Here is a 13,743-nt window from a genome sequence, read left to right as displayed (position 1 = left end):
TGAGGCTCCATTAAACTAGCTTTTATTGCACATGCTGTGTCAAAGGAAAATGGTGCATTATCAGGGGTTGCTCTCTTTCAGTTCTTAAACATGATATGACACCTATTGCAAAACCTATTTGAGATCAAGTCATTTGTCTATATCATCAGGATTTTTTACATTGTTTCTGAAAAACTCAAATTTACTTTTACATTTAAAAAAAATGTTTTGAATGTTACTATGCGTCTAGACTTGTCCTAAATGCTGGGGTTATAATGATTAAACAGACTACATGGCCCTGATAGAATTTATATTCTACAGGGGAAGTCCCATAAAGAAAAAACAACAGGACGGGCAAGAAGAGCTCCCTAACCAAGAACTGTCTCTGAGGGTATAAGAATGGAGCACAGACCTGAGGGCCTGAGGGAGGGAGCTGTGCCCAACTTCAGGGGAGAGTATGCCAGTCGAAATCCACACAGATTCCAAGGGCTTACAGGAGGGAATGAGCTTAGTATACTTAAGAAATGGTAGGTTTAATTAAGACCTTCTATACAAAAATACCTTGAATTTATACTTATTTCTTCAGAATTACACTTAATATCTACAATTTATTTAAATTTTTAATTAAGGAAGCAAACAGCACAATTCTTGGGATCCCCTGCTGGCCAGTGAGGCAGCATAATCTTATTACCCTTATGGATAATTTGGCATTTCTTAGCAAGGAGGAGCTCCAAGGGCACCCCTAGCCAGTGGTCAACAGATGTGAAAAGGAGCCTTTTAATCAGAATAGAATACAGAAAAGTGTCTGGGGGTACACATGTGTGTTTTGGGGGAATGTGTGTGTGTGAGAGAGAGAGAGAGAGAGGAATTGTGGGAACAGTCAATTCAATAGCAGGGAATGTCAGTTTTGAAACTCCACAATGAAACATAAAATAGAAAAAAAGAAAGCTTTGGGGAGGTTCCTTTACTTTGAGATGAAAAAGAAAATAATCCAGGAAAGTTCAGGGCCTATAAGATAAAGATTATACTGTATTCTTTTATAATAAGCAATTATTTTCACTATGATCATATCAATATCGTCCATTGATATGGTCCACCATTGTCTATCTAGTCATATTTTGTTTCATCTGCACAAATCTGTCCTTTGTTGAGAAATAATCCACATCTTCCTTATTCCCGCCATCAGTCAGCCTCATAGCAACCATAGGGAAAGCACAAGTTTGCAGCATTGTTCTGACCCCTGCTCATAGTTGGTTGATGCAGGTTTGCACAAAAATCAAAACAGATTCCTTTGTTCCTATTTTTTAGACTGAAAAAAATCCTTAGGGTTCCAATATGCAGGGGAGATATAATAAAAATCTGTATACATTAGTTACCATGTTTTCTGAACATGTACCAGAGAAACAGAAGTAACATTTTTGCATAAAAAGGGGGGAAACGAATGCAATACCCATGGAAAGGCAATTAGGCTCAAAGAACATGGAGATAATTCTGGTGGTGTTGAAGTTCCTAGTTCCAGCTGTTCCCCAAACCTGGGAGATTTCCTGTCCTTGAATGCCATGAGACAGCTTCACCCCCTAGTTGTAATTTCCCTTTCTTATTTAAGGTAGTCAGGCTCGGGTTTATTTTCTTACAACTGAAATATGCCAACTAAAATTTTCCATTTATTTTCTAATTTGATGATCATAATATCTCTGTACTGCATATATTAGTTTCATTTTGTTGATAAGAACTCTGAATCAGAAAATTTAAGTGAAGAGCACAAAAAGTTACTAAGTAGATGGCCCACCTTCAGCATCATCTCAAGCATAAAACTATATCAAGGAGGATGAAATCAGGTACACACACACACACACACACACACACACAGAAATCTTTATTAATATTTTTAATAATTACATTATCAAAAAAAGTTTCCTTAATGGTAGGTGTAGCATTTATTGTGGGTTGTGACATCTATCTTCCAGGTTGGTTTTCACAGAATTGTTTTTGCTTGATGTGAGAAACTACATACACATAGAAAATTAAACTTAGAAGAACTGAGATGTGTTACAAATGCAATTTCCTTCCACAAGAAATTCCCTGTGAATATAGGTCCCATCCTCAAAGCTCCTGCTAGCCCAGAATGCAAAATAAAATAGAAGCCCTTAGTAAAGCATCAATTTACTGCCACACTACATTCCCCAAAAGCACACATCTTCTCTTCCTTGTTTCAGTAAGGGGCTGGAGCTATGACTCAGTGGTAGAGAGCTTGCCTAGCATGTGTGAGGCACTGGATTGGATTCTCAGCACTGTATATAAATAAATAAAATAAAGATCCATTGAAAACTAAACTATATTTAAAAAAAAGAAAGAAATGTTTTCATTCTTCCTCCAAAACTAATTATTCCCCCTATGTTTTTAAAGTCTTCTCCACCTGCCCTTTCTAGGACGTAATTTTCTTGTTTTTCTCTCCACTCTTTATCTTCACCTTCTCCTCTTAATAAGTTTAAAATAATTAAAACAACTTCCTGGAATTTTAACCTAAGCCCCTCTGAACTCCTATTTTTCCACTATCCTTCAAAAAGAAAGTTCTAAATTATTAGATTATGCACCGATTCTTCAACCTTCTGTAATTTAGCTCCTTTCCCCCATAATATCACAGAAACTTCTTACTCCTTGATCAAAAGAAACATTTTTCTGCTAAATCTGAGTGGACTCTTTTCAGGCTTTATGTTTCTTATCCTCTGGCATAATTTCACAATGTTGACTATTACCTCTTTCATGAACTACTCCTATAGATTTTCCTCCTTACTCCCTAACCTCTACTCAGTCTCCTTGTGGTATTTTCTCCCTTTTTTCTTCCTTTTCACATCCCTTGTTTGTGCTCTGATAGTAGAGCCTTGCTCCTTTGCTCTGCATCCCACACTTTACTCACTGGGACTATTCCCACTATTAGGACTCCATTAACCGCCACAATCCAATAAATCTCCCACCAATGATGAAATTTTAACATCCCCATTAATGCAATGTCTCTCTGAGTACATCACCAATATTGGATACATCATTTTCCCCACAATGAATATCAGCATCATTAATAAAGCTGTCCAATTCAGAAAAGTGAGAAGCTACCTTTGACTTTTCTCTTTATCCATTCCTCATTCCCAACTACATATTAGTTTAGGATTTCATAGTTCTAAATTTTTCAAGCATTTTTCCATCTTCAATAGCAAAACTCTGGTTCAACTGGGTGCAACAGCTTGCATGCTTATAATCCCAGAAACTTGGGAGGCTGAGGCAAGAGGATCACAAGTTTATGGACAGTCTCAGCAATTTAGCACAGCCATTAGCAACTCAGTGAAATCCTATCTCAAAATAAATGTTTTGTTTTGTTTTTTTTTTTTAAACAAGGTGGGGTTTGGGATGTAACTCAGTGGTAAAGCACCACTGGTTTTGATCTTTATAAAAAAAAGCAAATCTCTGATTAAATTTTTTGTACCCTCTCCAACTACACTTTTGTCTACCTATTCAATTATGAACACTGAAGGTAGCAGGAGTCTATTAATATATAATTCTGACTTGTCCAATTTTGCTTCAGATTCTATTGCATTTATTATAAGAATTTCAACATCTTACCTCTTTCTTCAAGGTCAGGGATGTGTCTACCATGTTCACAACTGTATCCCAGTGTCTTAGTGCAGTTCTTATCACATGGCAGAGTTAATCATATGAATGAGGCAAGTTCACCTGTTTTTCATTTGGTAAGTAAATACAAAAAGACATTGTAATGGGAATAACTTGGAATTCAGGGAAACTGAGTCCTAGCTTCTATACTCTGCCTCTAATTTACTGTATGATGTTGGGACACTCCGAGTGTTTTGCAGCCTGAAAACCAGCTGGTCTCAAAATTTCCTAAATTAGCAACCCTCTAATTTTTTTGTGTCGGAAGTCAAACATGAGAAAAAAAAGTCAAAATCTACTAATAAAAAATTTGTAAAAATAAAATTATTTTAACCATCCTTTTGCTTTTTTATGACATGAACATTTGGAAGTTACATATTAAATAAACAAAAACATTCTATTCCATCATCTTCATTTAATCCATCACCTAGAGCACACATACTCAAGTGTAAATTAATTCATGTTGTTCACATAAACCAAGGAAAACACAAAGAAAAACTAAGTATCAGACAACATTTGTGAGCTTATAAATACCATAATACATTACCATAAGTTTGTGGAGTGACCACAGCAGCCTTTCATATATTGTGATCTGGAATTATTTTTACTGTCAAAGGAGTTCACCAAGTTGTACATATTAAATTTTTAGAAAATGTATGACAATTTCAATATGAAAAATGTACAAGTGGCCTTAACTAAATGAATAATTTCAAAATAATAAAAGTATACAAATTCCTAAAAGAAAAACCTCTGAGGGCTACGCTTGTAGCTCAGTGGCAGAGCACTTGCCTAGCATGTGTGAGGCACTGAGTTCAATCCTCAGCACCACATAAAAATAGATAAATAAAATGAAGAATGAAGGTATTGTGTCCATTAAAAAAAAAAGAAAGGATCCATGCTCAGACCAGTTCTTTTCCATGTACAGAATAGTTAGTGCTCCTCACTAACGCCAGCATTCTTCTTTTAGTTCTATGTTCATTCTTGCTCTCATCTCTGAGATGGTATTAGTTGAAAAACACTGTTTGATTTCATGGTCCAACTTTTTATTCTGAGAATGAGAAAAGGGTACTGAAGATATGCCGCCCATCCTCCAAGACTCTACTATTCACTCTTTCTACAAGAGGAATGCCTGATGTGACTTTGTAAGCCGTGTTTCCTGTCCTTTCATTTATTGCCTATACTGGAGAAGCAAGACTTGGGAATCTTCTTTGGCTGTGTCTCCCATTCAGCAAGTGCACCAGGATAGACCTGCTTCAGCATGTTCACCATCTCCAATATTGTCATCTTGCCATTAGGTCAGGGTGCTGTGCATTTTGGTAGGAAAAGAAAGAAAGCCTTTCTCAGAAAAACCAGGCATAGTGGCTCATGTCTATGGTCCCATTACTTAGGAAGCTTAAGGCAGGAGACTGGTTTGAGTGCAGTAGTTTGGGGCCAGTCTGAGATCTCATCTCAAAAATAAAAGCCTTCCTCAGTCTTCTGGTCTAAGCCAGGTTCTACATTTCAGATGTATTAATAATGGCTCTCCCTATTTCTCATTGATTTTTTTTTAAACCCAGGAGATACTTAGAGGTATATAATGATGGCGTTGAAATAGTATGTTATACCTTATTTATCAAAATGAAATATATCTCTTATGATTTAATTCATCATTGATTGCCCAGCATGAAATATATTTGAGGCTAGGGGACTTCTTTAACACATCATAGACAAGCAAACAATCATCTTCCAGTGTTTCTATACAATGGTACCTACTAAGTTTGTTCCTGTGATCATGTTTTAAGTCATTTTGCTCAAAAATGCAGATTGATTCTAAATCTGGTGCATGTGACTTCTGATTCTTGTTTACATATCTAATAGGCCCATGACTCTGGGCAAGTTACTTAAATTTTTTATGCCTCAGTTTCACATCAGCAAAATGAAAATATTATCATTAATATGATAGGACTGCCTTGAAAAATGATATTTGAAAACTAATATTTGAAAGTTCATAGAATAGGACCTGGAACATAATAAACATTAAAAAATTCGATAAATGTGTGTTACTATGATTGTGGTTACCATTTCGTGGTTGCATTTTATACTTTCTTTAGTTCTTCTACCTTTGTGTTGTATCTTCCTTTTTCTCCTCCTCCTTTCCTTCTGCCTTCACCCTACTCATGAGTTTCTGTCCTTCCTGCTTAATCAGTATATTTATTACATTAGTTTTTTCTCCTTGGTCTCAAGTTTGGGGAAAGTTGACATTCACAGTCCATAGTCACTAATGTCCTACAAATTAGGTGAACACTTGATGTGCATGAAGCAACTTAATGTGTTGGGGACATTTAATGGCATTAAAGCTAATTGCTCCAACTGTAATTTATCCAGAACAGCTATGGAAAATGCATCGTGAAGATTTTATTGACTATTAATGGCAACGTCCTTGATTTTATATGTCCTCTAAATGACAACACCTCCTTTCTCCTAGTTGCCTGCCAGAAGAAGAAGGCAAATTAAGTTCCTCAAGATTTAGGTTCAGCAATTACATGGACCTAAAATGTCACAAGACTAATTTGTTTCAAGGGGTAGCAGTAGCATTATAAAGCATGTGGGAGGCCATCTGGTAGAGAGGCACAGAGTGGGTTTCCTAGCCTGCTAATTAATAGACATGAGGCTTGGACAGGTGACCTACTGCTTCTGAGTTCCAGTTTCCTCACCTCAAAAGTGGAGATGAAAATAACTGTATGATAAGTTTGTTGTGGTAATTAAAGGAGATGAGATTAATGATGTGATTTATGCAGAACTAGGCTTAGAATAGCCATCTATAAATGGTATTTTTATTTGTGTGATTTCGGAACCTTCTATATTGTTTTCAAACTTCACTCTGGCTAAAATCTGGTGAATAAATCACTTCTTTTACACATTAGTCTCTAAACATAGAAAAAGGAAACAATATCCCTCAGTCTGAGCTGCAGTCAAAAAGATACCCTTTCAAGCCTTCATAGACTCTAGCTCTGGTGAGACACTCTTGTGCCCAGTCAATAAGCAGGACTCTGAGTTATTTATTATTCATTTATTTGATGCATGGAATAAAGAATTTTTGATTCTTATTATGGGTTAACCACTATTCTAAGTGCTGAGTAAAGCAAGCATGCTTCCTGTTCTCAAAAGATTTAAATTCTAATGAAGAGTCAGAATAAACAAGAGAACAAGCAAGATAATTACAGGATATCAAGAATGCTGGGAATAAAATGAAACAGGAAAATGTGAGCTACAATGTTGGGTGGGGGTAACCATTTTATTTCTGAGTCCCTCTGATAAAAATCTGAACTGTTTTAAATGATGAGAAGAATCCAGCTTTGTGACACTTTGTGGAAAGAGTCTTCTAGACAGAGAGGAGTAGAAGGTCAAAAGCTTTGGGGTGAGAATGAACTTCAAGACCGAAAGAGAAGAAGGAAAGGCAGTGTAGATGGAGCATGGAGACCCTCGGGACAAATGGTAGGAGTGGAAATCAAAGGAGGCAAAGACCAGGTCAGGACAACCTGAAGACCATGATCAAGGCAAGGGTTCCATCCATATGCAACAGGAAATGAGCAAACAGTTTTAAGCATGAGTACAACTTGATCTGAATGCTCTTAATATTTTCACAAAGTGCTTTGGCTGAGAAGGCAAAAATATTTACACCTGGTGCTAAAAAGGGTTAATAAATCTTTAATCCCCCCTTTTTATTTTTGGATAAAGAAAAATAATTCAATCTTCAGAGAGAAATATTTATTCAAAAAGTTCACATCTTGTTAATAGTACAAGCCGGACCTGAAATCAGAACTTTGGTCTCCTGGCCTATGCTCTTTCTATTCAAGAGCCCTAAACTTTGGTTAATATCACCCAAGGCTTCAAGGCTGAGTTTATAGGAGAATAAAGTAGACAAAATAAATCAACAGAGCACTCACAAGCATCTATAGGAGTCTGTGGGATGGCCCCATCATTAGCCATATGTCCATTCTAATTTTTTCATACTGCTCCTTTCTCTCTCTCTCTCTCTCTCTCTCTCTCTCTCTCTCCTGTCCACTTAGTTCTTGAGAGAATACCAATGGTACCAAAGTCTACCCAGGGGACTGGAAGTTTCCTGAAGCACTGGGAAAATAGTCCTTTCCTGGTTCCACAGAGCCATTTGTCTTCTGGACTATAAATGGCACTTTTTAAGCCCCAGACTCACAAAGTCTCTATTAAATTAGACCTAAAAAATTTAGGTCTCCCATAATCTTTGTCTTCTGGAGGACTGAACAGGGTATGCAAACCTCAATTCGGTCTGCCTCTTCTTTTTTTCTCCATCCCTCCTGTATAGATCAACAACCAAATATTCTTCTACACAAATTAAAACCTAACAAGACCAACCTTGCACATTTCAATTTCTATAACAGGGTGTCTTAAGGAGTCCTTTCTCTGTAGCTTAACTTTCCAAACAGGCTTACTCTGGGTTCCATTCCAGGTCCCCCAAGATTGCCTGATAAATGAGAACTGAGGAAGGCATGGCTGCTGATCAACATTGCTGACATTGCCCAAAATCCTACCAGTTGTGCCTTTTGCAAGTCAAGTTTTGCTTCTTAGGAATGTGTAACCTCAGCTGTATTTCTCTGTGACTTAAGAAATGCCATTACTGCCCAAGAGAATGGTGAATGAGAGGATTTACTGCTTGAAAAACTTCTCAATAAGTCATTGGTCATCTTCTTAATTTACAGAGGAGGTGATGGTGATCAATCACCAGAAGATACATCCTATCCATTAAAGTGAGCCCTTGGCCTCCTTCCAGCCCATCCAGTTGAACTAGAGGGTCTGTACCAAGGGCATGCATAAAATGGTTTCTCTCTGCCATTGGCTTTCAGAGCACGATTATAAGTTTTGTTATTGTACCAATGATCCTAAAGCCCAAAGGAGCACGGTTTTGGAAAAGTGTCTGAGGTGATTAAATGAAGTAAAAGGAGGTTTATATTTCCTAGGAATAACTTGAGTAAAGAATCTTCTAGCCATTCCTGAGCACATAAGTGACCCTTATCCGTGTAGATAATGATATTCTATAAAATTTGGAAATGTGGGCTGGGGTTGTGGCTCAGTGGTACAGTGCTTCCCTAACACATGTGAGGCACTGTATTTGATCTTTAGCACCATATAAAAAATAAACAAAATAAATTTACAAAGGATAAACAAGAATGACTTTTTAAAAAACGATTTGGAAACATGATGTCAATGGTTAGTTCAGGGACTGTAAAATGCACAGTGAGCATCAAGTACCCATCCCTTTTCTTTTCAGAATATGGGAAAAAAACAGAAGGCAGACTGAAGGAAACAGAAGGGTAAAATAAGGACAGAAGGAATTGAAGAAAAAATTTAAATGTTGTACTTCTAATCAAGGACTTGTCATGGTTTAGATGTGCGGTATCCCCCAAAAGCTCACATGTAAGAAAATACAAGAGGATTCAGAGGGGAAATGCTCAGGTTGTGAGAGCTTTAATCCAATCAGTGAATTTATCCCTTGATGGGATTAATTAGGTGGTAGCTGGAAGCAGGTGCAGTGTGGCTGAAGGAGGTGGGTCACTGGGGCCTGGCTTTAGGGTACATATTTGTATATGGCAAGCAGAGTCTCTCTTTGCTTTCTGATCATCATGTGAGCTGCCTCCCTCTGCGACAACCTTCTGCCATGATGTTCGGCCTCACCTTGAGCCTAGAGGAATGGAGCCTACTGTCCCTGCCTTGAAGCCTCTGAAATTGTGAATCCCCAACTTTTCCTCCTCTGCAATTGTTCTTGTTGGGTCTTTTAGTTGCAGCAGCAATAGAGCTGACTAAAACAGAACCCAAAAGTTAGAGGAAGTTAAATCTAGAATCATAAAATAATATTGTAGTCTGGTTAACTTGGGTCAAATCTACTATCATTTTAATTTTCAAATATTGTGGAACTTTAAGCAACAGCTGTTTTCTATATCCTGTAGTTTGTGAACAGCCTACCTCTGCAGACATTCCCTGACACACTGGCCTGAAAACCTACTTTTTCTCCTGACCACATCAAGGCAGGTCTGAGGTGATTATATGCTGCCTCCTGACCTGCAGGTCTGACCAGTGAGTTCTTTGCTCTTCAGACAGGATAAAGACTTTAGGAAATAGGAGCAATTGGGAAACTTTTGGGAAATAGGAGCAATTGGGAGACATTTTGCCTTTCTTCTCTCTTGCAAGCACTCTATGGAGACTAAAGTGAGAAGTGGCCCCTAAAGAACAAGCATAGATAGTATACTCTTTTACGGAGTGGATTTAGTGACTCCAGTTTTTAAAGCTATTTACAAAAAATTTTCTTATACTGCTTCTACTTTTAAATATATCAAGCACTTCTAAATATTTAGAAGGACTTGATACTTCATATAAGAACTTGTCTGCTATGCATACAGCATGCATATTAATAGTTACAATATGAGTTAGCTTCTAATCTGAACATTTTGACCTTGGATCATTCCCTCCTTACTTCCTTCTCTCCACCTCCAGTCTAGTGGAGATGGTTGAACAAATTCATATTTAAAAGTGGTCTTCAGAGGACAAGCTTTCTTGTGAATTTCAACAAGAAATGTAAAAATTGTTCTAATTTTTCTACTTTGTCAAACACTAGAAACCTCTTTAATATGTAGACTACTTGTTGCAAATTTGGGACTCATTTTTCCTTTATATCACAACAAAACAAAATGCATAAAACATACAGAAAAATGTTGTGTGAAAATGAACACACTAGCATAAAACCTTTTGCAATGGCTTCCCTCCAACCTTCTTCAAAATACTAAACAAGTACAGATGGTACAATACTGCTCACAACAGTGGTTTAATAATTCCATTCGAAAAAGATAATATTTCATGTAAATTTTAGAAAAAAAGATATTTTAAAGGTGACATTTTACTACCTTCAAGTTTAACGTACATCAGGCACTTCTAAACATCTAGAAAGACCAGGTATTTCAAGCAAGAACTCAAATTGGTCGAATGTGCACACAACAATCTTGAATAAACTGTACACATGTAATAATACTTTTATTTTAAAGGGTCTAACTATGAACATTCCCATACTTCACCAACCCAGTGGGCTTTCATACTCACATTTTCAGAAAACAATCTTTTCTAGGAATTTTAATACAAAATGTGAAAATTTACTAGTTAACTATCACTTGCCATACACTGGCAATCTCATTAACATCTAGAAAAAGTACATAGCGTAGATTAGTACTCATTTGTCCCTTGTGTACATTATATACAAATCAAAATAAAACAAAATGCACAGACATTAGGAACAATGGTTACTCTTTTCTCATAAGCACACTGGCATAGAACTCTGCATTTCCTCTTCTTCAGAGAACCAGTGTACAATGTGTATGCACCCTTGAAACAACATTTCAAATGAATTTTGACAAAAGAAAATTTATAAAATGTGTTATATATTTACAACTTCTACTGTCAACATGAAGATCAGGCACTTCAGAACATCTAGGAAGGCTTGATATTTCCAAAAGAGTACTTAGCATTGTCAACTATAAATTCGATAATGAGGAATAAAATGCACACATACACACACACACAAAAAAAACAATGGTTTTAATATGAAAAACATCTTTTACATATGACCAGTTTGGCACAGGACAGTTTTTTCATTCTTCTCTGGGGCTTCTAATCCATGTCCTCTGATCCAGTCAACAAATGTGGGCCAGTAACACTGCTAGTGTCACTTCTATCATACATAGGCATCTTTATATATGCAATGTCCAGATACAGGAAGTTTTCTCTTAAAAGGTGGGGAGTAAAGTTAAAAACAGCTTTTACATGTTATATACATAGCTATGGAGACCAGAGCTCTGAGTTCCTCCTGGATGTATAGAACAGGAGTTTTCAGGCTGTGTCTAACCCTGCTCTACGCCATTTTTGTAAACTCATTAGTTTGCCCTGAGTTACTCCACTTTGAATCCAAATGCCAAAGAAGGATAACTCCACACCTTGTTTGTTCAAGTAAACAACCACCATCTGCCCTGCAAACCATAAGGTACAAACTGATGAACAACTTATTCATGCCAATTTATCAAACTAAATCAGGAGCACCTGGCTACATGGACATCCCAAATCATATCAGGAACTAAAACACAGGAGCTTATCAACCTCACTGGATACAACCCACTCACCTGAGACTCATGAAAGAAGGAAGTCCCCAAAACTGGACATGAGGGCTCCCTGACCGTGTCACCTGGTTATCCCTCCTGAGTCTTGCTCAAGGAAAGAAAAAACGTGTCAGCAATGATCCTTTGGTTCTGTCCCTGCAGGGTTCAGCACAGTGAGGTTTCTCCTGCCTGTAAGGAAGATTCATGGCTCACTCCAAGCCTGCACATCAAGCTGATCCTTTAAGCTGATCTTCTGAAATTCCCTTCAGTCCAGATCCTCTGTCTTAACAACTCAGAAGAACTGGTTCATTAAAACCCTATCTGACCACTTACGTGGTCTTTGCATTCATATCTGCCAGCTGCCTGTGCTTTTGGTACAGCATTCTGCAGCTCCCTTAACCCTTTTTTAATCTTTCTACGATATATATATATATATATATATATATATATATATATATATATATATATATATATATATGAATGATACACACATACATACACGTATGTGTGTGTGTGAAGTACAATGTGTTACAGATATCAGAAATTATGATTGGAAAGGAATAAAAGAATTTGAGATTGCCCAGTGACCCACCAGTATTCAGTGAATTGCATCTCCTGAAAGTGGTGTAGCTTGTGAACTGATTGTTATTCAGGAAATTCTGACAGTGTGGAAAGTCGGCACAAAGGTGTTAGGTCTTTGTTAAGACATAGCTTGCTCAGGACACAGGCCTTCTATAAATGGCCAGTAAGTGCCTCCTTAGGTTGGTGGTCATCTTCAATTGGCCAAATGTGGCACGAATCCCTCTTTTCTCTCCTTCATGGAATCAAGACCACTGGCCCAAAGGTGGCAAACCGTCCACCCATTGTCAACAGGGTTTTGCTCACCTTGTGGGCCCCTTAAGGCCTCAGTTCCATGTTATCAGGACAAGGTGAGGTCTCACCCACCTGGCATGGAGCTGTCACCCTACGACCCAGAGCTGCACACCTGCAGGGCTCCATTGTCACACCTAGTGTCTGAGCTTTCGGCAGCTCTCTGGCTTTAGCCGCCAATGCTTCTTGCCACGCCAGGCCACTCAGCGACCGCTGCCACACAGAGGTGCCTTCCTTGGCGGCTGGTGGGGACTTTCCCTGCAGTAGAGGGTGGGCTCTGGCTACCCTGCACCCCCTGGGTCCTGCCTCAGGCAGGCCAATATCACCTGATATGAGGTCAGGTCGGGATGGGAGAGGTTCCTGGTGCTTTGAGGCCCGGCAAAGCCAGTGTGCAGCCGCAGAAGGCTCCAGCTCTGCCTGGCAGAGGCGACCCTGGCCTGAGGCCGGAGGCTCCAGGTAGCACACAGAACAGCTGGTGCTCCGTTTCTTATGGGGTCCTTTGCGGAACTCAGGTCCCTGACTTTGGTTTTACTGCTTGGGACACTACTAACACCACCACCTCGTCAGTGCGAATGTTCCATTTGAGACTCTTCTGCTGCTCTTTTCAGAGTTGACCCAGCTCAGTTGGACATCTTCAGCTCAGGTGTCATTCAAAGTCCTTCCTGATATCTTCCCCCGCCACCTCAAACCAGGTCGGGTCTCCCTACGCTGGGTGCTCACAGAACCATGTGCCACTCCCCTATGGCATTGACCATTTGTTTATTACTGACATCATTTGATCGGTTATTTGAGGATGGAAGTTTGAAGTTGGTATGATTGATTTATGTTTGTTATTGTCCAAGTTCCAACTTAACGTCTAGAAGGAACATCCTCCGGATATAAAGAAGAGCTATCCCAGGTCCCAGGTACAAGTGTGGTACACTGCAGCTAACAGAAGGACCCACCCACCGTGAACAATAGGGAAAAGCAGCAGGAGAGGAGATTAGGAGGGAGATGGGGAAGGATAAGATTAACATTTAAATCAGTGTACTTTGGAAAAAGCAGATCACACTCTATATCGTGGAGTGGATTCATCCAATCATTT

The sequence above is a fragment of the Callospermophilus lateralis genome, unplaced genomic scaffold (assembly GCF_048772815.1).
Source record: "Callospermophilus lateralis isolate mCalLat2 unplaced genomic scaffold, mCalLat2.hap1 Scaffold_86, whole genome shotgun sequence".
In the NCBI taxonomy this organism is placed as follows: Eukaryota; Metazoa; Chordata; class Mammalia; order Rodentia; family Sciuridae; genus Callospermophilus; species Callospermophilus lateralis.
Note: the sequence above shows the minus strand (reverse complement) of the source record.